Genomic DNA, 6,000 nt, shown 5'->3' on the forward strand with positions numbered 1-6,000 from the left:
AATGAAAAGAGTTGGAATAATGGAGATGGCAATTCCCCATACACTATCTGTTCTTCAATTTATTACATGAGAAAAAAAAAAATCTGTTCACATGGACAATAGTTCTGCTCTGCAGTATTATTTTTACAACTAGAACATCACCCTGAACTAAATAAAACGCCTTACTGAATTCAGACCACAAAGCTTACAATTTCAAAAAGAAACACAGAGTCCTTTCCTGAATCAAAAAAAAAGTTTCAAAACTCTTGATTGGGATGTATTACACTATCATTCTTTAACCCTTAACTATTTGCCAGCATATTGTGTCCTCTATCAACACATCATACTAAATATACTAATAATAACCACATTAATAATAATAAAATTAATAATCATAATAATATTAATATGAAATATACTAAGTTTTCCTCATCACTTTATCCTTTAAAAAATTTAAAAATACAACCCTCCCACTCTCTATCTGTATCATCACATATTTTAAGAATTCCTCCCAACTCTAATACTTTATCCTGGAAACAAATGTTTATAAAGAAATGCTGTCCATAGCTTTGCGAAAGAAGTAGAAACAAAAAACAACCAACCAACCACAAGAAAACCCACACCAACCAAATAAACAAAAAAAACAACACCAAAACCAAAAAAAAATCCTACATGCTACTAGTAGTCATTAAGTTTTCCAAATAAGAGATCTAGTGTTTGTCTATGCACAGACATATTTTCTAGGAAAAGCATGACTGTTACTCTGAACCAGATAAGCCATTTGTCAAGGAATCTTTATTTCCACACTGCTTTGCACAAAAGCACTTCACTTATTTTTAACTGCACTATCTACATAGTTATTTAAACACATGGACATGAGAGTTCATGGGTAAACTCGTGTCTCTGAGCCAAGCTGAGGAATGGTTACCAGCTTTCCCATTTTGCAACTGCTACAATGGTTTTTCAGTCACATGATTACAGAAAAACAGTACCCTTAAGATAAAGGCACAAAACAGAACTTGTAAGTGGATTTTTAATCAATTCATTAAAACATCACTGAGCAGCTTTGAGGCACTGTACTACCTAGTCACTATAGCCATGACTACATAATTAAAGCCACTACAATACATTTGGCCATAAATCCTGAATAGTCCAGGAAACTTACAGACAGTATCCTTAAAAGAACCAAATTGGATTTAGCCACTTCTAAATAAAATTTTATTTTCCTGAAATTTTTATATAACTATAGTAATTTAGAGATGATTAATTATTTAGATAATTTCTCGTGACTGCTTTAAAATTTTATAATCTTCTTCATTTAAAAAGATAAATACGAGAAGCTTATCAGATAACTACACTGCACAGGAGACATTCCAGATTTCTTTAATGTTCTGATAGATTTCCCTGTGCCTATTTAGGGATGTCTAGAAAAGAGAAGTGGCATCCCGAGTTTGCAATTCTCTGAGAATTTAAAAGATGGCAACACCACTCCCTCTAGTATGGAGAGGGAGAAGTGTTCAGTGCCTGCTCTTCCAGGGAAATACCTCCAGACTGACAATGATAAGTAAACAGGTTAAGAAAAATGGTCAGCTCTCTCATAAGCCATTCATGTGCTCCTCCTTTAGCTACTTGGGGAAAACAACAGAAGGGAAAAGCCAGCCTCTAAAACATACTGATTAGACATTTGTCAAAAGCAGTACGTAAGGAGATGATTTTCTTACAGTTCCTATCCAGCTTTCAGTTATTACAGGACTCAAAGAAAAAAAATGTATTAGCAAATATTTTTATTTCTTTTTTTATTTAAACAAGAAAAAAATTTCCACATGCTGCTGCAGAAATTGCTCAGCTAATCATCTAGTCCCTGGAAGAGATTGCCTGTAGCCTGCTCTTAGTGTATCACCAGAAGGAATCAGGAACAACTCTTGTCAGTTGTCCTCCTCCTAACACATTCTACTTTGGCGTCTGCTATTTTTGTAAACGATGTAACAGTACAACCATTTCCTAATCCTCCTTTTACTGGGGTGTATGAGGGAGGAGTAAAGCCTACTCTAGGAAAGGTATCATTTGTATGTAACGATCCTGAAAATATTTGTTAACCTAATGCTTTGTTTACTTAGTCTGGCAAATGCTTTTATTTTAACCTTGAGTATCTTTAGTAAATGTCAGCTGTAAACACAAATTGATAGTTTTCTCCCTTATCTGTATTTCTAATTAAGTTTTTTCCTAGCTACAGAGTTACATCTAAAACAAACATTCTGTAGAGAATCAAAGTAAAACCAAAAGATGAAGTATTTCTTTGTGAAACTGCATATTTATATAGGCATCACCAGCAGAGGGAAGGAGACCATGGTATCCGTGCGTAATAATTCCTCCATGAATTTCTTCCAGATATGAAGAAATATCTTCCTGTCCTTTTCATTTGTATCACAAACTTTAATGTCTCTTCCAAAGCATGTAATAGGAGGTTGTGTGCACCCTTTATTCAAAAAGCAGTTCCCAGTAAAGAATTTATCTTTGTGCTTAAATATGCACGCAAATATAAAACTCCGTACAAATATTTTTTAAATTGTAAGCAGACTGCTGAATGGACAGGAAAAGAAAACGATATGCTAAATAAGAGCTTCATTTTCATATGAGGAAACATCAATTAACTGAGTTCTGTACAGCTGACTGGCTTAAAAACTTCTGCCAAGACACTAAGCTGCTCCTTCTTTTTACTTATTACAGCCAAGCCTGCCAAAAGACCATAAAAATTGATTTCATGTTTCCGGTGTCTCTATGCTAGCTGGAAGAATATAGATTTTTTTTTTTTCCCCCCTAGGTTTCTGACAAACAGAACCTTCCCCTATCTCACACCTTCGCTACTGTAACCAACACTGAGCATCTTCTTGGTCAACTCTTACATCTGATTTAAGTTATGACTAAGGTAGGAGAACGTTTCAGATTGTTAAATCACTGTTCTACATCTATGGTTTTAAAGGGTTTCTTGCCCATCAGTGTTACACAGGAGGGTATATCCCACTTGTACTGCTAAGGCATATGTGGTAACTGACTATTTTTCATATTTGTTTTAAGGAAGTATTAGAACTGCTCTGTTAGTCTGTGAGCTACCTCTTTAAATTCCAGCATCAATCCTTAAAATTGATTTAGCATCTTTCGCATCAAACATTAATAAGGCTCACTTAGGCGCTCTTAATGTGAAGGAAAATTTGGCTTGTATGAAATGGCTACACTGGAACATTTCATGCTTTTGCAAGTGCAGGAGTATGATTATTTCCTACAGTATGTCATTATCTTATGCCCTGTGGTTCTTTTTGAAATTATCTCTTCTCAAGCTGCCTACACTATGTTTTTAAGCTATACAGTTTCAATTTATGAATTGTGTGCATGCAAATTTTGAGCAACTATACCACAAGCCAAGTAATAGAACACATTAAAATATATTTCCCTCAGACACTACTAATAGAACTAAAAACCCAAAAAGCCTGGAACGAAAAAAGATAAATATCTGACTCAAGACATAAAATCAGGTCATTTGTTTCCAAGACAGACAAGAAAATACTATTCTAGATACATGTGCAATCTCCTTACACTTTCCCTGAGCAGGTTTATTTAAGCATGGCAGGAGATGTCATTTCACATCCTCACAAAGCAAATTAGTTCACTGCCTACTTGTCCTTGTACCCAAAAGCTCCCCCCTCCCTTTTTTAGGGACACTCCTAAAAGAACTGCCCATCTGTAACTCTAGATGTCAATTCACCAGAGAAAGGAAACTCCCCTTGGGGTCTACAAGTACCGTCTTCCCCTTCTTAGGATGGTAACTCTCTCGGACAATAAAGCAATTTAAACAGCGCGTAACAGATTAACATGCAACATGGATGGCACGCTGCACAGCAGCTCTGAGGATCAATATCACCTCTGCAGATTAGTAATCTACTTGTCGTCTACAACATGTCTGCGTATCTAAAACTACTCTACTGACCTTTGTACAGAAAATATTGCTTCAGAGACAGTGAAACATTATTGCACTACAGCATTTTGCATTGAGTTTACAAGGTAATAAAGACAGAGCTACTTCTTCACACGCAAATGGCTATTAAATAAGGAAAATAAAACTTGACATCCCCCAGACAATCAAAAGAAATGATTTATTTGGATGCCAACATCTGTCTTGATATTGCGGCCAAGTGCTTTTCTGTGCTCATTTAGGACTGTACTTGGAAAGCTTTCCAGTTACATCTACCTAGAGATTTCTCTCTACCGCTTCCCATCTGACAGAAATCACTCAGCTGGGTCTGATGAATAATAGCAAAAGGCAGCTTTTATCAGAGATGACTGAATTACAGATTGTTGAAAGTGCCATAAAGGCTCATTCCAATGACTACATTTAATTTATTTACTATACTGCCTACCAGAAGCTAGTAGTCGTTTGATATCTTTATTTCAGAAGGCTGGAAACAAAAGAAATATTAACATTCTTTGTTACTTTCTTACTACTGTACCTAGTAGAGTTCGATAAGCAAAATTAACTTTTAAACAGAGCGCTGATCCCCTACCCGTACCGTGTGCGCCTAGGAACCAGAAGAGAAGGTACCCAAACCAAAGCAGGGAAAGTGGTACTCGGTATGAAGGAAACAATGTCAGAGATGAAATTGCATGGAAAGAAAACACATTAACCTGACAGCCTTTCTAAGTAATGTGGGAAAGGCTTTTGTGAATTGGTACATAAACGATTAGCTGTTGTCCTGCGGTCCAGAAGCCCAGAGCCGGGGGGAGGCACAGCGCCGCGCCCCACCGCCCTCCGCCGGGGCGACCGTCGGAACAGACCACGCTGCCGAGGGCGGAGGCACGGCGGTGGCAGCGGCCAGGTGACACCCGGAGGAACAAGTTGGCCCGGCGGCCGCCTCGGCGCCGGCTCCGGGCAGCGGCGGGGAGAGATGGAGCGATGGAGAGCGGACGGCTCCCCTCTTCTGCAGCCGGGGCGGGGGGCGACGGCGGAGCTCCGCGGGGGCGGGGAGCAAGGAGGGCGGGGGGGTGTGGGGGGGGGCGCGGGCGTCCCCTTTGTCTGTGTTGCCCCTCCCGTAACGCCCCCACCCCCGCCGGGGGCGCCCCTGGGGCAGGCCCCCGCCCCCCGGCAGCGCGGGCAGAGCCGGCGGGCGGGCGGCGTTACAGCCGCGCCCGGAGCGTGTGCGCTGCCCCCGCCCGCGCAGCGGGCATTCCCCCCGCCCGCGGCGACACCGCCCGGGCGCGGCTGCGGACGGCCCCGGAGCGCTGCCTTACCTGGCAACCGGGGCGGGCGCAGCCGGCTCCGTCCTTCAGCCTCTCCCCACGGCGGCAGCTCCCGGGGCGAGGCTGCGGTGCGCGGCGGGGCGCGGGCGGACCGCCCCCGGCACGGCAGGCAGGCTGCCCCAGCCCCCTGCGCTCGGCGGGCAGGCGGCGCGCCGGGCGTTAAGTTTCAGCGGCGGTGGCGCCCGCCGGCGGGCAGGGCGAGGCGAGGCGAGGCAGGCGGGGCGGCGGAGGCGGCACGGGGGCTGCGCGGCGCCGGGAGCGCCGCCACACTGCAGCGTCTCCAGGAATCCCTCACGCGAGAGGCAGCCCATCACCCCCGGCCCGCCGCCCTCATTGGCTGCGGGGCGGGGAGGCGCGCTCCCGCGGCCAATCGCCCGGCGCCCACGGAGGGGGGAGCCCCCGCGCCGGCCGCGCCCATCCCGCGGCCGCGGGTCCCCGGCCGCCCCGTCGGGCGGGGCCGGGCGGAGGCGCGCGGGGGGCGAGGATGAGGATGGGGAGGATGCGGAGGATAAGGGGGGGTATCCCCGCGCGCGGCGGGCAAGGCTGGCATCTCCGGGCCGCCGCGGGGCTGCCGCTGGGCGGCACGAGGCGCTGTGCCACAAGCCCGACGGGCGTCGGGCGAGCCGGGTGCCCCGGGCGAGGTGCGGCGGTGGCCCTCGGCCGGAGGTCGCGGCGCCCCGGCGAGCCCCGGCAGGCGTAGGCGGTACTGTTAGCGAGCCTGCGGTGCGCAGC

The 6,000-nt window shown here is 45.5% G+C and overlaps 1 protein-coding gene across 4 annotated transcripts in view; it reads right to left on the reverse strand.

The window, feature by feature from the left end:
• Positions 1 to 5,412, reverse strand: part of SYT1 (synaptotagmin 1) — a 333,083-nt gene extending 327,671 nt beyond the window's left edge. For all 4 annotated transcript variants that reach the window (XM_088055674.1, XM_088055675.1, XM_014248841.2 and 1 more), the window contains exon 1: positions 5,260 to 5,412. The gene's annotated coding sequence lies outside the window, so the exon portion shown is untranslated. The remainder of the gene's footprint in view (positions 1 to 5,259) is intronic.
• Positions 5,413 to 6,000: the final 588 nt, after the last annotated feature.

The sequence above is a fragment of the Pseudopodoces humilis genome, chromosome 5 (genome assembly GCF_049639895.1).
Source record: "Pseudopodoces humilis isolate 2021_Gansu_Grassland_sample_001 chromosome 5, ASM4963989v1, whole genome shotgun sequence".
NCBI classification, from domain to species: domain Eukaryota; kingdom Metazoa; phylum Chordata; class Aves; order Passeriformes; family Paridae; genus Pseudopodoces; species Pseudopodoces humilis.